This window comes from Somniosus microcephalus, chromosome 8 (genome assembly GCF_052327205.1).
Source record: "Somniosus microcephalus isolate GS21.2 chromosome 8, FLI_Smic_1.0, whole genome shotgun sequence".
Taxonomy (NCBI): domain Eukaryota; kingdom Metazoa; phylum Chordata; class Chondrichthyes; order Squaliformes; family Somniosidae; genus Somniosus; species Somniosus microcephalus.
Window position 1 is genome coordinate 179,683,273 of NC_140994.1, and position 27,609 is coordinate 179,710,881.

At 48.0% G+C, this 27,609-nt stretch overlaps 1 pseudogene; it reads right to left on the reverse strand.

Moving 5' to 3' along the window:
* On the reverse strand, window positions 1-27,488 carry LOC147113956 (gastrotropin-like; annotated as a pseudogene).
* Window positions 27,489-27,609: the final 121 nt, after the last annotated feature.

The following is a 27,609-nucleotide window of genomic DNA, read 5'->3' on the forward strand; positions in this document are numbered from 1 at the left end:
TCAGCTAGTAACTTGCAGCTTTACCTTGACTTTATCGCCATTCAGTATCTCAAATTCTGATTCCTTCCCGACAGTAAATTTATTTGTTGTAGTGTGGCACAGATAAATCTGAGACCAAGTAAAGTAATTCCCGTTCTGGACAGCCTCGGTGTCAAACTTTAAATTTCTCCCATGCTCAATGGCATCAGCAGGCACACCTGCACAGTGAATAATAAGTGTCATGTTAATACAAAGATTTGGGCACATCCCATGATGAGGCACTAATTCATTTTCATTTGACCTAAATCAGTACTGATGGGCTTGGCGTCATGGAGATGGTCTTCTAAATATTAGAATTTATCTTTAAAGCATCATAAATAGCAGCTTCTAACAGTCCTACAGAAGTTAATGATAGATTGTTCAGGGCTAAATTAGTTTGTACAAAAAACTACTCACTCGCATGTTGCTCACTCAGTAATGGAGGCTTCGTCAGAAGTCAATCAGCTGTTCAAGCTGCTGCTCCAGATGTGCAAAATATAAAGAAACGAGACATACAACAAACATAGACAGACAATTTAATGTATATACTGTTGTGTATGTACCTTTAAGGGAATAACTGGTCTTAGACTGCAGTACCGGCAGTGACCACCCCTGTATAAAAGGCCCTAGCAGGCTTCTGTAGTTTCAGTTTCAAGCTGCCTCTTGTTCAGTAAAGTACCTGTTAAACTGTCCTCCCGAAGTCCGTGTATTATTGAGGCGCGGACATTACAGTGGCGATGAGTAAGTTCGAACTCACCTGCAGTGTGGCATCATCTCACGGGGATCTCGCCTGAAAGGAAGGTCCTGGAAGGTCGTAGTCTGAGCAACGGGCGTCGACCGAGGGCAACCGCCCAAAGAATCCATCGGTGTTTGGAGAATTGCGGGAGAGACTGTGGTTCCAGCGAATCGTGCTGGTAGCAGGTAGCGCGCTGACCCTTCCGGACTGCGGCGGGCTCAAGCTCGATCGAGCGGCTCTACAAATCGGGCCGCGTAGCGTCGCCGGGAAAAGAAAACAAGAGAGAGAGGGTGGAGCACACAGGGCGTGGTCAGTGCTCGAGAATAGGACAGCAGAGAGAAACTAAACGGGGGGGAAGGAAAGCGAGACGCGCCGAAGCTGCGGGTCACTGCCATTACCCCGTAGAACGCTAGGAGCAGCGTGGCAGTAAGGGGAAGAAGCAAAAGCACGGGAGGTGCCATTTTATCCCGTTGGGGAAGAAGCAAAAGCACGGGAGGCGCCATTTTATTCCATTGGGGAAGAAGCAAAAGCGTGGGAGGCGCCATTTTAAATCGCCCAAGATGCCGAAAAGTGGCAGTATCACTTGCTTTTGACAACGAGGTAGAAGACTGGACCACGTATGTGGAAAGAATTGAAGTGTACTGCAAGGCAAATGAGGTGGCTGATGGAAAGAGGGCATCGGTATTATTAAATCTGATGGGTGTGGGTACATACGGCCTATTGCAGAATTTAATTACCCCAGCTAAACCAATGGAGAAAAGTTTTGAGGAGATTGTTCATATCTTACAGGAACATCTAAGCCCTAACTGTCATGAATCGACTAGACTATGAGCGGCTATTCTCACACATACCCTTAAAGGACATGTCCATTGTATTGAAGACATACATGGGGCAAAAGGTCTACCCCAGAGGAAAAATAAGGGTGCCAGTTGAATATAACGGAAAGGAAACACAGAAACTATGCATGTATATACTACGAGATGGAGGACCACCATTATTGGGACGTGAATGGATCCGAAGACTACAATTGGATTGGCATTCCATTCTGGCACTAACTGTGACTGACAAAAAAGATGATGACATCGCACCTGGACGTCTGTCACAAATTCTATCTGACGCGGAAGAGGTGTTCCAACAAGGACTTGGGACTCTAAAAGGAGTAAAGGCAACCATAAAGATTGAGGATAAGCAGTTCCAGCACATAAATGAGAAGCCAACCAGGAGCTTCAAGATAGGGCAACCAGTCTTGGCCCGCGATTACTGCACAGAAAAATGGCAGCCAGGCACGATATGCACACAGCAGGGACCACTAATGTACACAGTGGACGTTGGAGAGAGCATCGTGAGACGCCATGCTGACCAGATTCTAGAGTCACAGGAACAAGCCAAACCTGTACCACAAGCATGTGCACCTGGTAATGAGCCCGAAGTACAGATTGCGGCTACCTCAGAAGCAGGGGTATTGGAAGCTGACGAACCAACCAATGACAATGAGCCAGAATTGACTCCACCGCCAGAACAGGATACTCGAGAAAGGCGCTATCCAGTCCGGATCAGGAAGCCTCCTCAAAGACTGAACTTATAAATGACTATTTCAGTTGATGTATATATTACTGAGAAAATTGTAATTGTAATTAGTTATTATTTAGTTGTTAAATGAATGTTATGTACTGTTTATCTAAAAGGGGAGGAATTGTTGTGTATGTGCCTTTAAGGGAATAACTGGTCTTAGACTGCAGTACCGGCAGTGACCACCCCTGTATAAAAGGCCCTAGCAGGCTTCTGTAGTTTCAGTTTCAAGCTGCCTCTTGTTCAGTAAAGTACCTGTTAAACTGTTCTCCCGAAGTCCGTGTATTATTGAGGCGCGGACTTTACATATACCTTTAAGGGGAACTATCTTTTACAGCTCATGTATACTGCAGTACCGGCAGTGACCATACCTGTATATAACACTGAGTAGTAATCTGTACAGATCAGTTGCAGTGTGAGCCACGTTGAGTAAACACCTGTTGTACCGTTCTCCGCAGTCTGTGTCTTATTATACACGGACACGACATTGGCGATGAGGCAAGTTCGAACCTACCTGCAACTCTGCATCACCTCCCGGGGATTCGTTCCTGGAGATCAGTGGATTGGAGGTCAAGGCCAGAGACTCGGGTGTCGACCACGGGCAACCGCCCAGCCATCCAGCAGAGACTCGAGAAATGCGGGGGAGGCTGTCAAGTGCCAGGCTTGGCTTTCCAGTCGAGGTGGTCCAGCGAAGCGGGCTGGCAACAGGTAGTGCGCAGACCCTTCCCAGACAGCGGCGGGCTAGAGCCCGACCGAGCGGCACAGCAAAGGGCCGAGCAGCGTCGACGGGGAGAGAGAGAGAGGGCAGAGCGCACAGGGCGCAGCCGGTGTTCAGGGGCCGAGCAGTGTCGGAGAGAGGGAGAGAGAGACGCGCAGAAACCCATGAGGCGCCGCCATTGCCACGAGGACCGCCGAGAGCGGCGTTGGCAGCAGCGCAGTAGAAGCGCGCGAAACCTACAGGGTGCCGCCATTGCCACGAGAACCGCTGGGAGAGGCGTTGGCAGCAGCGGGGGAGGAAGGAAAGCGCGGGAGACACCATGTTAAGCCATTGGGAGACGCCATTTTAAACCACACCCAAAATGCCGAAGAGTGGCAGTATCACCGCATTTGACAATGAAGTCGAAGATTGGACTACATATGTCGAATGAATAGAGGTGTATTGCAAGGCAAATGAGGTGTCAGATGACAAGAAAGCGTCGGTATTGTTAAATTTAATGGGTGCAAAGACGTATGGGTTATTACGAAATCTAGTAACCCCAAAGAAGCCAATGGAAAAGAGTTTTGAAGACATAGTAACGATACTAAAGGAACATTTAAACCCCACACCGCTGCGGATAGCAGAAAGATTCAAGTTACACAAACGGAACCAGCATAAGGATGAAAGCAATGCTGATTATTTAACAGAACTGCGCAAACTATCGAAACACTGCCAGTTTGGAGCGGGACTGGCAGATACCTTAAGGGACAAGTTTGTGTGTGGGCTTCAAAGTGAAGGAACCCAGAAATGGCGTTTATCTGAAAAGGACCTTACGCTGGAAAAGGCTTTCAGCATTGCGGTATCATATGAAGCAGCAGCACGGGGCGCTGCAGAGATGCAACAGAGACTGCAAGAATATGGCACAAACAAAATGTCATATGGAACAGAGAAGTGCTATCGCTGCGAAAGAACAACACACGACCAGAATGATTGCTGGTTCAAGACAAAGTGTGCAGACAGTGTGGAAAATTAGGACACATAGCACGAGTCTGCAGGTCGGGAAAGAAAACCAGCAATAAGAAACCTACCAAAGGAAAGTACAAGAAGGTACATAAGATGACGGAGAATAGTTCAGACGAACAAAAGAGTGATAATGACTCCAAAAGCAGGGAACTGAGTTGTCTGAAACTACATAATGTGATCACAACGGAGGATCACCGAACCATTTGGGTCACTCTCAAGTTAGCAGAAGTCCAGGTAAAGATGAAATTGGACACAGGATCAGCCCTAACAGTCATAAACCGACAGGACTACGAGCGGCTATTCTCACACATACCCTTGAGAGACACAAAAATTATTTTGAAGACGTACACGGGGCAAAATGTCTACCCCAAAGGAAAAATAAGGGTGACCGTTATATATAACGGTAAGGAAACACCAAAACTAGACCTGTATGTATTGCAAGATGGAGGACCACCATTACTGGGACGTGAATGGATCCAGAAAATACAACTGGATTGGCATTCCATAAAGGCACTGACTGTGGCTGCCAAAAAGGATGACGACGTCACACCTGGGCGACTGTCAAAGATCCTAACTGACGCGAAAGAAGTGTTCCAGCAAGGACACGGAACACTAAAAGGCATGACAGCGACGATTAAAATTGAAGAAAACGCAAGCCCAAAATTTTTTCAGGCCAGACCGGTACCTTATGCGATCCGCCCAGCCATCGAAGCAGAGCTGGAGAGTCTAGAACGTTCAGGTGTACTGTCCAAGGTAGACTGGAGCGAGTGGGCTACACCCATCGTCCCTGTGATGAAAAAGTCGTTGAGCAGCACGCCTGTGGAACCAAGGAAGGTTCGCATCTGTGGGGACTTTAAGGTAACAGTGAACCCGGTCCTTCACACCGTACAATATCCACTCCCGCGGATTGAAGATATTTTCGCCTCGCTATCTGGAGGGAAACGCTTCACTAAATTGATCTGGCCCAGGCGTATCTGCAAATGGAGGTAGAAGAAGCATCAAAAAAATACCTCACAATCAACACCCATAAAGGTCTCTACCAATACAACCGGCTGGTATTCGGGGTAGCATCAGCTCCGGCTATTTGGCAGAGGGCAATGGAACATGTCCTGCAAGGGATCCCAGGGACCCAGTGTTATTTGGACGACATCCTGGTCATGGGCAAAAATGACAGTGATCACCTTGCCAACCTGGAGCAGGTGCTCACTAGATTGCAGGAATATGGGCTCCGAGCTAACCGCCCCAAATGCGAGTTTTTTAGAAAACAGATCTCGCATTGTGGCCACGTTATCGATAAAGAGGGGTTACATAAGTCCCCAGAGAAGATTGAGGCAGTAGTCAAGGCTCCAGCACCGGAAAATGTGTCACAACTGAGGTCGTTCCTCGGGCTGGTAAACTACTACCATAAGTTCTTGCCAAATTTGTCTACAATACTACACCCACTGAACACCCTACTGCAAACTGGGGTGCCATGGAAGTGGAGTGACGAATGTAGATGAGCTTTCCAGAAGAGCAAAACACTAATCACATCGAAAGAGGTATTGGCCCATTACAACCCAGCATTACCAATTCGGTTGGCATGTGATGCGTCACCCTACGGCATTGGAGCGGTGCTGTCGCACAAATTCTCGGACGGCTCAGAGAGGCCAATAGCCTTTGCGTCACGATCACTAACCTCAGCCGAGCGTAACTATGCCCAGATTGACAGGGAGGCCCTCAGCCTAGTGTGGGGAGTGAAAAAGTTCAACCACTATCTGCACGGGCAGAAATTCACCTTGCTGACTGATCACCAGCCTCTTGTCTCCATTTTTAATCCGAAGAAGGGCGTTCCGGTGATGACTGCGCAACGACTACAAAGATGGTCACTTTTTCTAGGGGCGCACCACTATGAGATTGAATATAAGGGCATGAAACAGCATGGAAATGCTGATGGGCTATTACGCCTGCCACTGCCTACTGTGGAGGAAGCACCAGCAATGGATCCTTTCGAAATATTCCATTCGACTATAGTTGAATACCGACCAGTAACTAACGCTTGTATCGAAAAGGAAACCCGAAATGACCCAACACTGTCTCGGGTATATGATTTGACGGCGAAGGGATGGCCAGCACATAGCGACTCACTGTTGCCAGCATTCTCGACAAGGAGAGAACAGCTGTCAGTGTGCCGGGGGACCTTGATGTGTGGATCCCGAGTGGTAATTCCACCCAAGTTAAGGGATAGAGTGTTCAATGAGCTTCATGAGGGTCATCTGGGAGGGGTAAAAATGAAAAGCCTAGCCAGGGCTTATGTGTGGTGGCTGGGAATCGATAAACAAATCGAGGACCTGACCAAGAGCTGCTCAGGATGCCAGAAAGTCCAAAATGCACCACCACAGGCCCCTCTACACCCATGGGAGTGGTCCTCATCTCCATGGCAACGGGTGCACATTGATTTTGCTGGTCCATTCATGGACTCAATGTTTTTAATAGCCGTGGATGCACACTCGAAATGGCCTGAGGTCATCAAAATGTCCTCCACCACCACGGAGAAAACTATTGCAGTCCTACGGACCATTTTTGCCAGGAATGGCTTGCCAGAACAGATTTGCTCCAACAACGGACCACAGTTTGTGTCCGAAGAGTCCCGGGGGTTCTTGAAAAAGAATGGGGTAAGGCATTACACATCCGCCCCGTATCATCCAGCCACAAATGGATTGGCTGAGAGGTTCGTACAAACCTTTAAGAAGGCAATAAAGGCTATGTACAATGACAACATTCCGCTGCAGCACAAGGTGGACAATTTCCTGTTCGCCTACCGGAATGCGACACATGCAGTCACCAGCCAGGCCCCAGCCATGATGTTCTTTAACCGAAGGTTAAGATCTCGCCTGGATTTGCTCAGACCAAACGTACGAAGAGATGTTGAGAGTAAGCAATTCCAGCACATCCATGAGAAGCCAACAAGGAGCTTCAATGTAGGGCAACCAGTCTTGGCCCGCGACTACCGAACAGAAAAATGGCAGCCAGGAACGATATGCACACGGCAGTGCCCACTAATGTACACAGTGGACGTTGGGGAGAGCATCATGAGACGCCATGCTGACCAGATACTAGAGTCACAGGAACAAGTCAACCCCATGCCTCGCCGATACGTACCTGGTGATGAACCCGACGTACAGGTCGCATCTACCCCAGAAACAGTAGCATCGGAAGCTGATGGACCAACCGACGACAGGGGGCCAGAATCGCCTCCGCACCAAGAGCAAGACACTCGGGAAAGGCGCTATCCAGAAAGGATCAGGAAGCCTCCCCAAAGACTGAATATATAAATAGACTATTTTCAGCTAATGTTGCATGTTAAAAGTGTTAATTGTAATTAGTTTGATATTTAATTGTTAAATGAGTGTTATGGTACTGTTAATCTAAAAGGGGAGGAATTGTAATGTATATACCTTTAAGGGGAACTATCTTTTACAGCTCATGTATACTGCAGTACCGGCAGTGACCACACCTGTATATAACACTGAGTAGTAATCTGTACAGATCAGTTGCAGTGTGAGCCACGTTGAGTAAACACCTGTTGTACCGTTCTCTGCAGTCTGTGTCTTATTATACACGGACACGACAGACAAGACATTTTTTCCCCTCAGGTCTCTATCATATAACCATCTTTAAGGAGGTGCATACAAATGCCCCAATATGACTGCCCACCCAATCTCCTCATGTTTAATTCGTCACACAGGTATGAGCAATTCTTCATGCCTAAGTCGGGTTATTAACTCTCCTGGATTGTCCCAGAGTCTCCAGGAATTAAAGATTAATCTCCTGGATGCTGCTGTGAGCAAACCCAGGAGAAAAATCATAGGGGCGTAAAAAAATTGTGTGTCTTTTATTTTCTTTGAACACTTTTATTTATTAGTTGTAAAAATATTGGAAATGGGGGAGAAAAGGCTGTTTGACTGGGCCAGGCGGTCGGAGGCGGGAGCCCATTTAATGAAACCTTGAGGTATACATCCAACTAAAGTTGGCAACCCTATACTATACCCAGGTACATGAAAAGGGATGACAATGGGTTATGGTTGAATAAAATGAACATTTTTACTGATTTTAGAAATAACGGTTAGCTATTGCTAGTTGCATATATATCAAAGTTTTCACTCATTTTATGGATAGTGTGATAATGTGCATCACCTTGTTAGCAGTGCTAAATCCTAACACCATTCTACAGTCAAAGCAGATCTTGCCGAGGGTTTGGCCTGTGCCAAAGTGCCTCAATGCCAAGCTAGTTCTGACACACCTGGGCCTGGAGGACTGGCACAGTGCTTTTCAGGGGAACGTAGGAACAGAAATAGGCCATTCAGCCCCTCGTGCCTGTTCCAATATTCAGTAAGATCACGGCTGATGTATCCCAACTCCATCTATCTGCCTTGGCTCCATATCCCTTAATACCTTTGGCTAGCAAAAATTTATCGATCTCAAAATTAAAATTACTAATTGAGCTAACATCCACTGCTTTTTGTGGGGGAGAGTTCCACACTTCTACCACCCTTTGCGTGAAGAAGTGTTTCCTTCTCTCCTGAATGGCCTGGCTCTGATTTTAAGGTTATGTCCCCTTGTCCTAGACTTCCCCCACCAGAAGAAAAACTCTCTCTCTATCGAATCTATCTGCCCTTTTAAAATCCTAAAAACCTCAATCAAATCACCCCCTAATCTTCTACATTCCAGGGAATACAAGTCTTGACGAAGGGTTTCGACCTGAAATGTTGACTCTATTTCTCTCTCCACGGATGTTGCCTGGCCTGCTGAGTTTTTCCAGCATTTTCTGTTGTTATTTCTAGTTTATGTAATCTCTCCTCATAATCTAACCCTTGGAGTCCTGGTAACATTCTGGTGAATCTGTGCTGCACTCCCTCCAAGGCCAATATAATCTTTCTAAGGTGCGGTGCCCAGTACTGTACACAGTGCTCTAGATGTGGTCTAACCAGGGCTTTGTATAGCCGTAGCAAAACTTCCTCCCCTTTATATTCTAGCCCTCTAGTTATAAAGGCTAACATTCCATGAGCCTTCTTGATATTTTTTTGTACCTGATCACTACATTTTAATGATCTGTGTACATAGGCCCCTAAATTTCTTTGGACCGCCACTGTTCCTAGCTTTTCATAAGAACATAAGAAATAGGAGCAGGAGTCGGCCATACAACCCTCGGGCCTGCTCCGCCATTCAATAGGATCATGGCTGATCCGAATCTAGACTCATGTCCACTTCCCTGCCCTTTCCCCGTAACCCCTAATTCCCTTATCTGCTAGGAAAATGTCTATCTCCATTTTAAATTTATTTAATGTTGCAGCTTCCACAGCTCTCTGGGGTAGCAAATTCCATAGATTTACTACCCTCTGAGTGAAGAAGTTTCTCCTCATCTCAGTTTTGAAAGGGCAGCCCCTTATTCTAAGATTATGCCCCCTAGTTCTAGTCTCACCCATCAGTGGAAACATCCTCACTGCATCCACCCGATCAAGCCCCCTCACAATCTTATATATGTTTCGATAAGATCGCCTCTCATTCTTCTGAACTCCAATGAGTAGAGTCCCAACCTACTCAACCTTTCCTCATACGTCAACCCCCTCATCTCTGGAACCAACCGAGTGAACCTTCTCTGAACCGCCTCGAGAGCAAGTATATATTTTCTTAAATATGGAAAACAAAACTGCACGCAGTATTCCAGGTGTGGCCTCACCAATACCCTGTATAACTGCAGCAAGACTTTCCTGTTTTTATACTCCATCCCCCTTGCAATAAAAGCCAAGATTCCATTGGCCTTCCTGATCACCTGCTGCACCTGCATACTAACTTTTTGTGTTTCATGCACCAGGACCCCCAGGTCCCTTTGTACTGTAGCACTTTGCAGTTTCTCTCCATTTAGCTAATAACTTGCTCTTTGATTTTTTCTGCCACAGTGCATAACCTCACACTTTCCAACATTATATTGCATCTGCCAAATCTCTGCCCACTCACTTAGCCTGTCTATGTCCTTTTGCAGGTTTTTTATGTCCTCCTCACTCACTGCTTTCCCTCCCATCTTTGTATCGTCGGCAAACTTGGATATGTTGCACTCGGTCCCTTCCTCCAAATCGTTAATATAGATTGTAAAGAGTTGGGGTCCCAGCACTGACCCCTGCGGAACACCACTAGTTACTGATTGCCAGCCCGAGAATGAACCATTTTTCCCAACTCTTTGTTTTCTGTTAGATAGCCAATCTTCCACCCATGCCAGTATATTACCCCCAATCCCGTGATTTTTTATCTTGATCAGTAATCTTTTGTGTGGAACCTTGTCAAATGCCTTTTGGAAGTCCAAATACACTACATCCACTGGTTCCCCTTTATCCACCCTGTATGTTACATCCTCAAAGAATTCGAGCAAATTTGTCAAACATGACTTCCCGTTCGTAAAACCATGCTGACTCTGTCCAATTAAATTATGTTTATCCATATGCTCTGTTACTGTTTCCTTAATAATGGACTCCAACATTTTGCCAACCACAGATGTTAGGCTAACTGGTCTATAGTTTCCAGCTTTTTGTCTACTTCCCTTCTTAAATAAGGGTGTTACATTAGCAGTTTTCCAATTTGCCGGGACCTTTCCTGAGTCCAGGGAGTTCTGGAAAATGATCACCAATGCATCCACAATCCCTACCGCCACTTCTCTCAAGACCCTAGGATGTAGGCCATCAGGTCCGGGGGATTTATCCGCCTTAAGTCCCATTATTTTACTGAGTACCATCTCCTTAGTGATTTTAATCGTGTTTAGCTCCTCCCCCCCCTTTGCCCCCTGTTTGTCCAGTGTTGGGATATTTTTAGTGTCCTCTACTGTAAAGACTGATACAAAATATTTGTTCAGCGTCTTTGCCATCTCCATGTTCCCCACCACTAGTTTCCCGGTCCCATTCTCTAAGGGACCAACGTTCACTTTAGCCACCCTTTTTCTTTTTATATAGCTGTAGAAACTCTTGCTATCTGTTTTTATATTTTTTGCTAGTTTACTTTCATAATCTATCTTCCCTTTCTTAATTAATCTTTTAGTTATTGTTTGCTGGCTTTTAAATGCTTCCCAATCTTCTATCCTCCCACTAGATTTGGCTACTTTATATGCCCTTGTTTTCAGTCGAATACTATCCTTTATTACTTTACTAAACCATGGATGGCTGTCTTTTCTTTTACTCCCCTTTTTCCTCAGAGGAATATATTTATCTTGAAAGATGTGAAATATCTCCTTGAATGTAGACCACTGCTCTTGTACCGTCTTACACTTTAATCTGTTTTCCCAGTCCACTTTAGTCAATTCTACTCTCATACCTTCATAGTCTCCTTTATTTAAGCTTTGTACACTGGTTTGAGATCCAACTCTCTCACCCTCAAACTGAAATTGGAATTCAACCATATTATGGTCACTCATTCCTAGGGGATCCTTTACTAGGACATTTTTTATTAATCCTGTCTCATTACACATTTAAATAATACGCGGATCTATTTTTTTTGTTGCAAAATGGATGACCTCATATTTACCTGCATTGAAATCCTTCTGCCACAGTTTTGGCCACTCACTTTATCAATGTCTTTTTGTAATTTTTTGCTCCCATCTACACTATTTACTCTGCCAGCAATCTTTGGGTCATCGGCATACTTGGATATATATCTCTCTATGAATGGGGAGGTAGAAACATTAGTTTCCGGATCTAAAAGAAAACTAGCCGCATGTGCACAAAGGCAAAATAATTAATCGACCTGTACACATGTATTTTTAATAAGAGATAATTAGAGGGGGAGGCAGGGCAAGCAGAGGTAGGGAGGGAGGGAGAGAAGTAAAGCAAGCAAAGAGTGGGGAGGATAGACAGAACAGGCAGTTCAAGGGGAAGAGAGATGGGGGAAAAGAGAGACAGGGAGGAGGATGGAGCAAGCAAAGACAAGGAAAGGATGCCGGGGCAAACAACAAATGTGGAAGGGGAAGACGATGCAAAAATATCCGCGCTTAAAATGTTTTTAAAAAGGATTATTTCTGTAGTAGAGGGTTAATATTACAGTAGTAAAACTACTCGTGACAGTTAAATACTTTTATTGCTATACCATCAGATTTGTTTCAGCATACATATATGAGCTAAACATGTTTTTTTTTTAACCAAGGCTGGCTGGCCTAGACCTGGCAGCACTCTGAGGATTGAAGTGTTCACTGTTGTTGCCTCAGCTTATCACAAGCCCCAGGAGTATTTTGAGTCATTGCCTGTGTTGCTGGCTCTATATGAGCATGTTTTCATATTCGGCCTAATTATTATACAGTTCATATTAAAGGGCACCGTCACCCTAGAACATGGCTTCAGGGGATCTAGAAAATGAAATTACAAATACAGAAATTTCTAACCGGACAAAACTATAATAAAACTGGTGATATTATGGTTTTATTATATTTTATAAAAAAAATGTATATTTCCCAAATGATTATCTGTTAAATTCCCCTTCACAAGGTCAAGTAAGTGGAACTGGTTCCTGACTTATTATTTTATGGTATGAGGTTGTTGTTCCTCAGGCGGTTTTTAAAACTTTAATTGTGGAAAAGGTGAAACAATAGAAAACAGAGCTTTCTTGACTAAAGTAAGATTCTTTTCTCTCTGTGAGTGCATTAAATCCCTTTATCTTTTCTTTCCCTGCGTATGAACTGTGGGACATAATTTAAAACCAGGGAAGGCCATTGAATTAAGTCATATAAATGAGCGTGAGAAACACTATTTATATTTCTGAAGAAAGGATTGAGGTATATGATGGAAAGGCAGTGAAGTGAGATTGAGAGCAATCAAAAAGGGACAGGCTTTGTTGGGCCAAATGGTCCTCACACGTTCCTAAATTTCCCATGATCCTAAAGTTTGGCAAGCTTCTTTGTTATCTGGAAAGAGAGAGGAAAATAAAAGGTCCATAATGTTGGTCACATTGATTTTGCGAAAGTAATACAAAGATAGGAAAATTGTTCTTGCTGCTGTGTGCAGTTGCCCTGTCTCCTTTTTGAACACATTGAAGTTATTGCTACATATAGTAACAGAGGAAATTCTCCTCTCAACATCTTGACAAAAATTATGTCATTGTAGGGTTGAAGTTCCTGTCTTTGTTCACTTTTGTGAAAAAGTATAGAATCATAGATTAATAGAGCATAGAAGGAGCCATTCGGCCCATCATGTCTATGCTGGCCCTTTGAAAGAGCTATCCAATTAGTCCCACTCCCCAGCTCTTTGCCCATATACTTGAGTTAAAAAGTAGCATTTAGCCCCCATGACCAGATTTAGTAACCAGTTATATCTAAAAGAGGTCTGAATGAATCCTTTTTTCATCTCACTGATTTTTTTCTCCTCCTCTGCTGAAGGCATAGACTTATTGACAGTTCCATGGTTGCATGCTGCTATTTTGCTCAAGTGGCCATTTTTCATGTGCCAGCAAATGTTGATAAGCTATTCAACCCAGGGCATCTTAGCCATGCCTGATTCAACATCTATATATGTTCACTTCCAGCAGGGACCACTGACAGCTATTAGGACTGAAACCCATGGCCAAAATTGACCCTCCCTTCCCTAGGGGTGCAGGCCAATTGTAGCATCCCTAACACTACTATGTCAGAGATCAGTTAAGTCAGCACAGACTGGGGATCAAACTGAAACCTTTCTGGTTTGTATGGGTCAGATACTCACTGGCTAAACTAACTGAGTCACCAGGATGACTCAATGGGGAAAAAATATTTGAGATGATTAACTTTAAATATTTTTTTTTACTCACACCTACTGTTTCAGTAAAATCAGCACAGACAGAAATTTTGGGCCCATGTTGTGCCTTTGTAAAGACACCATCTGTACCAGTTGTTCATGTAGTGGTACCCCATTAAATTTGCTTTCCTAAGTTTTTCCAGCAAAAAGGACAGAGAATCCTTTATTAAAACTGATAAACATTTGATCCAAATGATGGTACTAACACAAAAGGCAGAGTATTTCCTAAATGGTGAAAGATTGGGGAATGCAGATGCTCAAAGGGACCTGGGTGTCCTTGTACATGAGTCACTGAAAGTGAATGTGCAGGTGCAGCAAGCCATTAGGAAGGCAAATGGTATGCTGGCCTTCCTTACAAGAGGATTTGAGTACAGGAGTAAATGGCCTAGAAATTCAGTTGTTAGCGCCAGCCGCTAGCGCCTTAGGAGGAGGAGAAGTGGGGCGCTAAGCGGCTAGCGCCCGGGCGCGGCACGATCTGCGCCTCTCGTGAACTTCACTTAACATTTAGCGGTGGCGCAAAACTGCAGCGCCCGCTCAGCTGCGCGTGCAGATCCTGATGTCAGTTCATGGTGCAACGCCCTTGGTGCGCCCCGAACCGGAACTTCAGTGGCGCCCCCCTTCTTTGTGCCTGGCGCTCCCAGCGACTGGTAGAGGGGAACGGTTCCCAGTCGCTGCGGGGTGCGGGGGGCGCTAATTAAAGGGGACTCCTCCTGCAGTATAAGTGGCAGCCATTTTGTTCCACTCCTTCTGTGTGAGAGAGAGAGATTTGGAGAGAGACAAAGGGAGAGAGCTTTCTGGTTTGACTCAACACTCGCACAGGTACTTCTGGCTTCAGGCCAGAGCTTTGCACTTGGATTTAACTTTCAGTGCCATAGCCTTGATTCGAAACATATAATGGGATCTGCAATGGGTGGAAACGTTAGCTTACTGCATTGCATTCAAAGGGCTCAGAGACGCCGTGAGAGAGTGCCAGTCATGCCCTTCCCGCATGACAAACTAATTCAGAGGAACCCCCCAAAAAACAGTCAGAGACATAACTGGCTCTCACAACCTTCAGAAAATGCAAAAAACAGTTAAACAAAAATGACCATAATCCTCGGCCTTTATAAAAAACAAACACAACAGTGTCGTCCTTCATATATAAAAGAACACAACAGTCTCTGCCTTCATATATAAAAGAACACAACAGTCTTGGCCTTCATATATAAAAGAACACAACAGTCTCGGCCTTCATATATAAAAGAACACAACAGCCTCGGCCTTCATAAATAAAAGAACACAACAGTCTCGGCCTTCATATATAAAAAAACCCTCTCGGCCTCATATATAAAAAAATCATTTGGCCACACCTACTTTTTCCCCTGCGAGGGTGATCCGTCTTGCTTCCATGAGTGGCCCCTTCCCGCCCTGCAGCTCCTCCTCAATGGGACCCCAGTGGCTGCAGCAAGGCTGGGGGAAGGCTGCTGAGGGTCAGATGGTGAGATGGCAGATGCCCTTGGGGGTCGGCCTGGACCAGCTCTGGGCCTGGAGGGGCCGGCTGCTGACTGCTCCAACTCTGCTTGGGCAGCAGCAGTCTGTCCTACGGGTGGTGGCAGCTGCAGTGGAGGAGTGACAGTTTTGGCTGCAGGAATGCTGCCAACCTGACAGAGCACAGGCACTCCCTGGTCAGCTGATACACTGGCACTCGCACGGGCCAGTAATGCAGCATGCGCAGCAATCTGCTGAAGTACAGACTGCTGGGCTGCTGCGGCGCGGCGAGTGCCCCGACGATGCCTGGCTGATCCAGCGAGGGTGGCAGCAGTTAGTGCCCGTGTGGCCCTGGTCTGTGTCTGCATGACACCAGCCAGTGAATGCACGGCACGACTGAGCACTTGGCTGGAAGCCGCCTCTGATGCAGCGAAGTCCTGCTGACTCCTAGCCTGTGTTGCCGCGAAGTCCTGCAGACTCCTGGCCTGTGCTGCACTGAGTTCTTGCAGACTCCTGGCCTGTGCTGCCCCGAATTCCTGTACACTCCTTGCCAGTGACTCTATGGAGTCAGGCATCCTCACCACTGCAGCCATGAGCTCAGTGTGCCTGCGCTCAGCCTGGGCGCCCATTTCAGCAAGGAGCTGCACCTCCTCTGCGCTCACCATAGCGGGACTGGAGCCCACACTCACCCTCCGGGGAGAAGACCGTCGAGCTTCCCCACCCCTCCCGCATTGCTGCAGCCCGCTGGGCCCCGGAGCTTCACTCTCCTCCGACCTTTCCCCCCTGCTCCCCTCCAGGGAAGACATGTCCCCATCATGGCCATGGGCTGCCTCGGCTGAGGGTGTCACTGATGGGCCGGCTTCCTCTTCCTCCTCCTCGATTTCTGATTCAGACACAGTGCCAGCTTGAGGGCCCGCCTCCTCACCTGGCGATTCACCATCTGAAAGCAGGGAGGCACAAGAGTTGCTTTAGAGTGAGGACAGGGTGGCAGCGAGGGAGGCATGAGTGCTGCTATGCACTGCATTGGTTCGATAGTGGCAAAGGATGCTGGTATGAGGCACAAGTGGAAAGAGAGAGGTCAAAAAGGTGATGCCCTTACCATTGGGGCCCAGAACAGGGTCAGCATCTTCACTGGCGATGGGGCTAGTCAGCCAGCCTGACATAATGCACTCCACATGCTGCTCCAGGTCGCTGAGCTGTTTGAGGTCAGGACGGCCTCCCCCGGTTTGTCGCTGCTGCCTTCGGTTGTGCGGCAGCTTGCCCTGCAAGAGAAAGGACGGCCTCTAAGTACAGTGTGAAGCCCTGATCTTGCCTGCACTGCCTCCCATGGTGGAATAGCCCTGACAGTGTGAAGCCCTGATCTTGCCTGCACTGCCTCCCATGGTGGAATAGCCCTGACAGTGTGTGAAGCCCTGAATGTGCAAGTGATTTTCATGACAATCCCAGAGCTGCTGGATGAGGGCTGGGCATTAGGGCTTTCAGGTCCCTTTGGCCATAAAGTGAGGTGCACATTCAGGGAGGATGAGGATACTGGAAAGGGTATTCACCCTGACAACCCGAGTGAGGTCGTTGAACTTTTTTCTGCATTGGACAGGAGTCCTGCCAACCACGCTGTTGGAGGTCACCTTGTTTGCCACCTCCCTCCAGGCTTTTCGATAGTCGTTGGGCAGCGGCCTCCTGCCACCTTCAGGGAAGAGGACAAGGCACCTGCGCTCCACTGCGCCAACCAGTACCTTCAGGTCACCCTCGCTGAAGCGCTGAAACTCTCTCCCTGGCCTTCTCCATTGTCCTGGGCGTTGAACTGTTCAAGCTGCAATGGTCAGGCTTTGCTTCAGGGCTGCAGTGTGCAGGGCATGGCAGCCAAACAAATCCACCCTCCCCCTTTAAGAGCTGACCGGCGCCAGCGTGTCTGCCTTCAATCAGCAACTCGCCGCACCTGCGCTGCGCCCGCCCTCGGTGGTAACGCCCCTGATCGCCGGCTTAGCGCCTTATGATAGTCGTGCATCACCTGCTTTAGCGCAGCAGCAACCTCTTGGGGTGATGCAACTGAATATTGGCGATGGTGGCGCTAAGTTGCGCTGGGCGCAAAATTTCGCGAACGCCCGGCTGTAGCGCCCCAAACGTGGCTGCACTGAATTTCTAGGCCAATAAGTCTTACTCCAATTATATAGGGCTTTGGTGAGACCACACCTGGAGTACTGTGTACAATTTTGGTCTCCTTACCTAAGGAAGGATATACTTGCCATAGAGGGAGTGCAACGAAGGTTCACGAGATTGATTCCTGGGATGGCGGGACTGTCATATGAGAAGAGATTGAGTAAACTAGGCCTGTATTCTCTTGAATTCAGAAGAATGAGAGGGGATCTCATTGAAGCATACAAAATTATTACAGGGCTTGATAGTGTGGATGCTGGGCGAATGTTTCCCTTGGCTGGGGAATCTAGAACCAGGGGCCACAGCCTCAGGATAAAGGATAGGCCATTCAGGACTGAGATGAAAAGAAAGTTCTTCACACAGAGGGTGGTGAATCTTTGGAATTCTCTACCCCAGAGGGCTGTGGAGGCTCATTGATTGGGTATATTCTGTGATAAATCCATGTAGTGAAACAAGGAACTCGAAGAGGCGATATCTTAGAATTAGTCCAGGTACTTTATTAACAACTGTGTAGCAACCATGCAGGCCTGCATCCTGCATCCTGGCATTCCACCTTTGCTGACCTTGACAGGAAGCAACCCCCTGACCTTAACTAGTGGCAGCACTGGCTACAGCACCACCTGGTGGATAACCTTAATCATGACATCCCAGATTACTATATTCCTCCCCCCTTAAGATTTCAGTATGAATTTCTTAACAACCAACCATTCCTAAGGGTCACATAAGAAGTCTCCATTCACTATGTTCCATACTTGACGAATCCAACAGGTCAGTATCAATCTCTCTGGTGGCTTGCGAGGCCTTTGTGAATGTCTAACAGTAAAGTCCCTGCTTGTTTGTGGTGCAGCCATCAGCTGCTCATGAGCAGTGCTCAGAGTATCTGACTCTGCAACGATGGTTTCCACTTGATGAATAGGCTCCTGTGGAATTGTCTCTGTCCATGGTGGTGGCACCACAGATGCACTTGAATAACTGGGGGCAACCCTGTCCTCAGCCATTGCATCTGGAACCTCAATTTCAATTTCCCCTTGTCTGGTAAGTATCTGATCTACATGTCTGCGTACTACCCTACCATCTCCCAACATGACCTTTTATGATACTGGACCTGTCATTGAGTCTATGAAGCCAGGAATCCACTTTGGTCCATAACTGAAAATCTTGGTAAGGACTGCATCTCCTTCTCCAAAATTTCGGCTCTTTGTTCTTTTGTCATGGTTCTCTTTTTGTTTGTTTTGTCTGTTTTCCATTTTCCTTTTTAGGTCTGGGTGGACAAGGTCAAGAGTGGAGCATAGTCTACGACCTAATAACATCTCAGCAGGAGAGAGTCCTGTGGTGGATTGAGGTGTTATTCTGTAGCTGAACAGAACCCGTGACACTTTGGCTGCTGAACTCCTTTCTGCACTTTTTTTCATCATCTCTTTAAATGTTTGTACGGCTCTCTCCGCAAGTCCATTTGAGGATGGATGATATGGAGCTGAGGTCACCTGCACTATGCCATTTTTCCTCATGAACCCTTTTGTCTCTGTACTCACAAAACAAGTGGCATTGTCACTTACCATGATCTCCGGTAGCCCTTGATTACTGAAGCTCTGACGCAGGCAGTCTATAGTAGTAGTGGAGGAAGCAGAATTTACAGGATAAACATCCATCCATTTGGAATGTGCATCAATGATTATGAGGAACATCTTCCCCATGAATGGACCCGCATAATCTAAGTGCAATCTTCTCCATGGTTTATCCGGCCACTCCCAGGGGTGGAGAGGAGCCGCTGCTGGTGCCTTCCTGTGTACCTGACAAGTGCTGCACATCTTGACTAGATTTTCTATCTCCTCATCTAGCTTTGACCACCACAAGTAACTCCTAGCCAAGGCTTTCATACGCGAGACCCCAGGATGACACTGATGTCGTTGCTCTAGGATAGACTGTCATGCTGGCTGTGGAATAATCACTCATGCTCCCCACAACACGCAACCATCCTGCACACTCAGCTCTGTCTTCCTGACACTGTAAGGTGTGAAGTCAGTCCCTTCCGGATGTTGTGGCCATCCCCTCACCACATATTCTCAAACTCTAGACAGTACTGGATCGTTACCTGTCCATGTTCTTACTTGCTCTGCAGTGACAAGTGCCGTGTCAGTGTCCTCCAACATCAAAACTCTGTCCTCTGGAGCTGCAAGGATAGGTGTGTCTGGCAGTGGAAGATGGCTCAAGGCATCTGCGTTCCCATGGTACTTGCCCGCCTTGTAGACGATGACATACTCATATGCCCTCAACGTCACGGCCCACTTCTGGATCCGGGGTGACACCATCTGTGGAACTGCTTTCATTTCATTGAAAAAAGAGATAAGAGGTTTATGATCAGTGCATATGGTGAACTTCCTGCCATATATGTACTTGTGGAACCTCTGTAACCCAAACATTACTGCTAACCCCTCTTTGTCTAACTGGGAATAGTTTTTTTCCGCTGGTGTTAGAGTTCGGGACATAAACCCTATTGGTCTTTCAGTCCCATCTTCCATGCGGTGTGAAAGAACTGCCCCCACCCCGTAAGGTGAAGCATCACAAGAGAGAATTATGCCTTTCTCTTCATTGTAGTGAACCAACACATCCGACGACAGCATCAATTTCTTGGACTGTTCAAATGAAACCCCCTGCTCCTCTCCCCACTGCCACTGTGTCTCTTTGTGCAGTAGTTTGTGAAGAGGTGCTAACACTGTTGACAAGTTTGGTAAAAACCTGTTATAATAGTTCAACAGTCCCAGGTAAGCTTTTAACTCAGCCACATTGGTAGGAGCAGGGGCGTCCTGCAGTGCTTGTACCTTCTCCCTGAGTGGATGGAGCCTGGTGGCATCCACTCTGTGTCCCAGGAACACTGCCTTATTCCCCAGGAAAGTGCACTTACTCCTCTTGAGTCGTAATCCTGCCCTCTCCAATCTCTGTAGTACCTCTCTCAGAGTGCTCAGATGCGCCTGGTCGGTTCTTCCCATCACCAGAATGTCACCCAGATAGATGGAAACATGTGGCATCCCTTGCAGTACACCTTCGATTGTCCTCTGGAAGATAGCTGGACTAGATGAGACACCAAACGGTAAGCGGCTATATGTAAACAAGCCCTTGTGTGTATTTATGGTAACATACTTCTTTGATTCATCATCCAGTGTAATCTGCAAGTAGGCATGACTCATATCCAACTTTGTGAATTTCTTCCCTCCAGCCAGGTTCGCAAAGAGATCCTCTGTTTTGGGAATAGGATACTGCTATAGTTTGGACACCCGATTGACTGTCAATTTATAATCTCCACAGAGTCTTACTGAATTGTCCAGTTTTAAAACAGGTACTATGGGAGCTGCCCATTCTGAACATTTCACTGGCTCCAGTATGTTCTCTCTCAATAGACGGTCAAGCTCAGCCTCTACCTTTGGCTTCATGGCATAAGGCACAGGTCGTTGTTTAAAAAACCTTGGCGGTGCCTCCTTGTCTACATAAATCTTAGCTGGGGGGCCATTAAATGTGCCAAGTTCCTCCTTGAACACATTCTCATGTTCACTCAACACTTCTTGCAAAGTCAACTGTTTGCTCGCATCTATTTGATTTACTGCTCCCCAGTCTAATTTAAGTTCTTTTATCCAGCCCCGACCTAACAGGTTTGGTCCGGTACCCGAAACTATAACTACAGGTAGCTGTTTCACTGTGTCCCTGTGCTGCACGGTCACATTAGCTGCACCCAATGTCGCTACTCATTCACCTGTATATGTTTTAAGATGCAGAGAGCAAGACTTTAACTCTGGAACTTTTGCACGGTTCCACAATTTTGAGTACTCTGCCTTGTTCATTATGGTTACACCGCACCCTGTATCAACTACAAAGTTCACCTTAGAGTTATTTACTGTCAGTTGCAATGTGATAGGAGCCACTTTTGGAATGTTCTCTAACATGCTATACATTATGAACATGTCCTCTTCTTCCTCAGCTTCCCCGCTGATGTGGTGTGCTCCATGTTTTTTCACTTCTCTTCCTTGGTTTTGCTTTCCTCCCCCTTTTGGTTTGGATTCCTCCACAGGTGATTTTGCCCTGCACGCTCGTTTTATGTGTCCTTGTTTCCCACACTTGTGGCACTTTTCCTCCAGAAACCGGCATTCACTCACCAGGTGATCACCCTTGCATCTATAACATGCCTTCACATGCTCACGTTTCTGATGCATGTTTAACTTGTGCACAACAACCTGACCTGCAACTTGCTTAGCATTAGCCCTGTCTGAACCCTTGATATACCTATCAATTCATCCAATGAAAAGCGACGAGTTAAGACAGTAACTATAGGTTTTTATTGGCTAAATAACAGAGCCCACCCTCGTGGGTGATCGGATCCAACAAGGAGGAATACCAGCCAGTCGACCACCTTTATACCTGGGCAAGTAGGTGGAGCCATAGGCGGAGTCAGCAGTGGTCAGCCCAGGTATAACAGCGTGACAAGAGGCGACCTCGTGTAGTGATACAACAGTGTAAACAGTGATAACCATAGTGTAACGATATAACAGTGATAACCATAGTGTAACGATAGTGAACGATAAAAGTGGTTTACCACATTCACCCCTTGTTTAGATTTGAGTCCGGCGGGGTGAAGTGTACTACCAGTTCGGGTATGTCAGCCTGTCCGGAGGCCTCGTAAGCCTTTCCGATCGTCGCAGCAGCGGCGGCGGTGATGCAGTATCCGATGTTAATGCTGGTGTCTGCGTGGTCGGCGAAGGCTCGTGGGGTTCCGGCATGCCGCCTACCTGGGCTGGATTTGGGGGGGTGGTGGGGGGTAACGGTGGTGTCTCAGGGATGCCCGAGGGTGCGAGGTCTCGTAAGGAGACTGTGTCCTCCCGCCCGTCTGGGTATGCCACATAGGCGTACTGGGGGTTGGCGTGCAGGAGGTCCACCCTCTCGACCAGGGGGTCCATTTTATGGGCCCTCGCGTGCTTTCACAGCAAGACGGGCCCCGGAGAGGTCAGCCAAGTTGGTAGCGTGGTTCCCGTAGTCGACTTCCTGGGGAAAACAAACATTCGTTCATGGGGGGTGGCGTTAATGGCAGTGCAAAGCAGTGACCGGATGGAATGCAGCGCTGCCGGGAGGACTTCCTGCCAGCGAGAGGTTGGGAGGCCCTTGGACATTAAGGCTAAGAGAACGGCCTTCCAGACAGTCGCGTTCTCTCTTTCCACCTGGCCGTTCCCTCGGGGGTTGTAGCTGGTGGTCCTGCTTGCAGCAATACCTCTCGCTAGTAGGAACTGGCGAAGTTCCTCGCTCATGAAGGAGGAGCCCCGGTCGCTATGTATATAGTTCGGGAACCCGAACACGGCGAAGAGGTCGTTCAGGCATTTGATGACCGTGGTACTGGTCATGCCTGGGCAGGGGAAGGCAAAGGGGAAATGGGAGTACTCGTCAATGATGTTGAGGAAGTACACATTACGGTCAGAGGACGGGAGGGGCCCCTTAAAATCGATGCTCAAGCGCTCGAAGGGGCGGGTGGCCTTGATCAGGCTTGTTCTGTCCGGCCTAAAGAAATGCGGTTTGCATTCGGCACAGGTTTGGCAGTTCCTGGTCATGGTCCTGACCTCCTCGATGGAGTAGGGCAGGTTGCGGGCCTTAATGAAGTGGTAAAGTCTGGTGACTCCGGGGTGGCAGAGGTCGTTGTGGAGGGTCTGCAGTCTATCAATTTGCGCGTTGGTGCATGTACTTCGTGATAGAGCATCTGGGGGTTCGTTCAGTTTACCAGGCCGGTACAAGATCTCATAATCATAGGTGGAGAGCTCGATTCTCCACCTCAAGATCTTGTCGTTCTTGATTTTGCCCCTCAGCTTGCTATTAAACATAAAAGCGACCGAACGCTGGTCGGTGAGGAGGGTAAATCGTTTGCCTGCCAGGTAATGCCTCCAGCGTCGTACAGCCTCCATGATCGCCTGGGACTCCTTCTCGACCGAGGAGTGTCAGATCTCAGGGCCCTGGAGGGTCCTTGAGAAGAAGGCCACCGGTCTCCCCTCCTGGTTAAGGGTTGCGGCTAGGGCGAAGTCGGATGCATCGCTCTCCACTTGGAAAGGGATAGACTCATCCACCACGTGCATTGTGGCCTTAGCAATGTCTCCCTTAATGAGGGAGAAGGCTGCGCACGCTTCTGCCGTCAGGGGGAAGGAGGCGGACTTCATGAGGGGTCTGGCTTTGTCCGCATAATTCGGCACCCATTGGGCATAGTAGGCGAAGAGCCCCAGGGTCCTCTTCAGTGCCTTTGGACAGTGGGGGAGGGGAAGCTCCATGAGGGGGCGCATTCTTTCGGGGTCGGGGCCGATGACTCCGTTCTCTACTACGCAGCCGAGGATGGCAAGGCGCGAGGTGTTAAACACACATTTCTCCTTATTGTAGGTGAGGTTCAGCCGTTGGGCCGTACGGAGGAATCTCTCCAGATTAACATCATGGTCCTGCCGGTCGCGGCCGCAGATGGTGACGTTATCTAGATAGGGGAACGTGGCTTGCAGCCCGTTCTGGTCAACCATCCGGTCCATCTCCCTTTGGAAGACCGAAACCCCGTTGGTGACGCCGAAGGGAACCCTAAGGAAGTGGTAGAGGCGGCCATTCGCCTCGAAGGCGGTATACTGGCGGCCCTCAGGGCGGATAGGGAGTTGGTGGTAGGCCGAATTAAGGTCGATGGTAGAGAATACTCGGTACTGTGCAATCTGATTGACCATATCAGATATGCGGGGAAGGGGGTATGCGTCCAGCTGGGTGTACCGGTTTATGGTTTGTCTGTAGTCGATGACTAGGCGGTTTTTATCGCCGGTCTTAACGACTACGACCTGGGCACGCCAGGGGCTGTTGCTCCTCTTGATGATGCCCTCTTTCAGGAGACGCTGCACCTCAGCGCTAATAAAAGCTCTGTCCCCGGCGCTGTACCGCCTGCTCTTGGTAGCGACGGGTTTACAGTCGCGGGTGAGGTTGGCGAACAGGGAGGGGGGCGGAACCCTGAGGGTGGATAGGCCGCAGGTGGTACGTGGTGGGCGGTTTAAAGGCTGTTGGTTGTCGACTGTGAGTGGGGGGAGGGGTCCACCGTATGCCAAAGTGACACTTTGAAGGTGGGATTGGAAATCCAGCCCTAGTAGGACAGCAGCGCAGAGTTGGGGCAGGACGAGAAGTTTAAAATGTTTATACTCCGTGCCCCTAACCGACAGGGTCACAACACAGTATCCGCTGATGTCTGTTGAATGGGACCTCGACGCCATCGAGATCCGGTTGCGCGTTGGCTGGACAATGAGGGAGTAGTGGCTCACCGTGTCTGGATGGATGAAACTCTCCGTGCTTCCGCTGTCGAACAGGCAGGTCGTGGCGTGGCCGTTTACTTTGATGTCCATCATGGACTTGGACAGGTGATGCGGGCGAGCTTGGTCCAGTGTGACGGAGGCTAGTGTATGGCTGAGCGAGCTGCTGTAGTCTGCGGGTGAGGCTGTGGTCGGGTCTGGAGACAAGGTGGCGGTCGAGTGTGGTGAACAAAATGGCGGTGCCCACGACGTTGCATAAAATGGCGGAGAAGATGGCTGCCCCCACAACTCACATGAGGCACTGCCGGTGTCGGTGGCCTTGATCAAAGATGGCCGCCCCACGACTCACACGAGGGGATACTGGCATCTGTGGCCTTGATGAAAGATGGCCGCCCCCACAACTCGCATGAGGCACTGCTGGCGTCTGTGGCTTTCCCCCTGCAGGCCTTCGTGAAGTGGCCTTTCTTGTGGCAGTCGGAGCAGGTCGCGTTTCTTGCAGGGCAGCGCGCCCTCGGGTGTTTCGCCTGGCCACAGAAAAAGCAACCGGCGGCCCGATCGCGGGGCTCCGATGTCGCAGCCGGTACCGGGGGTGGCGGTCCCGATCGGGTCCGGGATGCCGACGCTGAGGTAGGTCCCAGAGGCGGCGGTGCGAGGGGTATTGCGGTCGGGGTCGGGCCCGAGTCCCAGGGTCGTGCAGCACAGTACCTGGAATACACCTCGAGGTCCCAATGGGCCACTTCCAGAGAGCGAGCGAGGGCTGCAGCTGTGTTCAGGTCGAGGTCCTTTGATTCGAGCAGTCTTTGCCGTGAGTAGTCGGACCGAAGGCCTTTCACGAAGGCATCGCGGATATTCTCTTCAGTATTTTCTGCAGCCGTTACAGCTTTAAAGTCACAGTCCCTGCCGAGTGTTTGTAGCACCCGTAAAAATTCATCTACAGACTCTCCTGGCTGTTGCGGGCGGGATCTTAGGAGATGTCTGGCATACATAGAATTTACTGGGCTCCGGTACTGCTCTTTCAGCAGGTTGAGGGCGGCCTCGTATGTAGTAAGGTCCTGGATGAGTGCAAATACTTTAGGGCTCACTTGGGCGGTCAGAACTCTTAGTTTGGATCTCTGAGGCACGCCGGATTCTCCCAGGTAGGATTCGAAACAGCTCAGCCAGTGTTTGAAGTCGAGGGCTGAGTTTGCTGCCTGTGGGTTTAGATCCAGGTACGGCGGTCGGAGGGCTCACAGCCAGGCCGGCTGCTGTGGCTGTTGTAGCTGGGCGTCTGACTGGTCGTTTGGCTGTTCCGTTAAAGACATTTCAAAATTTAGCCAATAAAATTGATATACCTATCAATTCATCCAATGAAAAGCGACGAGTTAAGACAGTAACTATAGGTTTTTATTGGCTAAATAACAGAGCCCACCCTCGTGGGTGATCGGATCCAACAAGGAGGAATACCAGCCAGTCGACCACCTTTATACCTGGGCAAGTAGGTGGAGCCATAGGCGGAGTCAGCAGTGGTCAGCCCAGGTATAACAGCGTGACAAGAGGCGACCTCGTGTAGTGATACAGCAGTGTAAACAGTGATAACCATAGTGTAACGATATAACAGTGATAACCATAGTGTAATGATAGTGAACGATAAAAGTGGTTTACCACAACCCTGTATTTCTTTTACATCTCGGTTCACTGTCTCTATGGCTTGAGCAAGTTCCAATGCTTTTTCATAAGTAAGCCCAGTCTCGGATAATAATCTACGCTGCATTCGGTCGTCCATTATTCCGCAAACTAGCCTATCTCTGAGCATTTCCTTCAGGTTGTTCCCATAATTGCAATCTTGTGCCAATTTACGCAACACTGCTACATAGTCCATTACACTCTCTTCCTCTTTTCTGTTCCTTGAATTAAACTTGAACCGCTGTACAATCTCACTAGGCTTGGGGTTGAAATGTTCTTTGAGCAAGGCCACTAATTCAACAAATTATTTGCCTCCAGGCTTTTCAGGACTGAGCAGATTCCTCATCAAACTGTAAGTCTGGCTTCCCACTGAACTAAGCAGAATGGCTTTCCTTTTTCCGGCATTATTTATTTCATTTGCTTCGAAGAAATAACCCAACACTTCACAGTATTCCTCCCAGGTTTGTGCTTGAATATCAAAAGTGGAGACCATTCCTACCATGGCAGCCATGCTCTCTTCCAACTGGTAGCTAACTTATCTCATGATTTTGTTGTTTAAAAGTCCCGGCAGACTTCTCTTCTTTATTCAGGGTGCTTTTTACCTCATCGCCAAATGTGATAAATCCATGTAGTGAAACAAGGAACTCGAAGAGGCGATATCTTAGAATTAGTCCAGGTACTTTATTAACAACTGCGTAGCAACCATACAGGCCTGCATCCTGCATCCTGGCATTCCACCTTTGCTGACGTTGACAGGAAGCAACCCCCTGACCTTAACTAGTGGCAGCACTGGCTACAGCACCACTTGGTGGATAACATTAATCATAACATCCGAGATTACTATATATTCAAAACAGAAGTCGATAGATTTCTGACTAGTAAGGGCATCAAAGAATATGGTGATAGGGCCAGTGAATTGAGTTGAGGCAGAAGATCAGCCATGATCTCATTGAATGGCAGAGCAGGCTCAAAGGGCCAAATGGCCTACTCCTGCTCCTATCTTATGTTCTTATGTAAAACAATCCCTTACCTAAAGCCTTCATAAACCGTTCATAGTTCTCCTGACTCCCGAATTAATACTTGCCAATGAAATTCATTTTGTTGTAAAAGTGGAATCAAAGATTTAATAAGTGCAGTGACAATGAAAGCAGCAGGAACAGTGCGATACATTCAGTGTCTATATATTCCACCTGCACCCTGTGATAAATCATTAGCTAG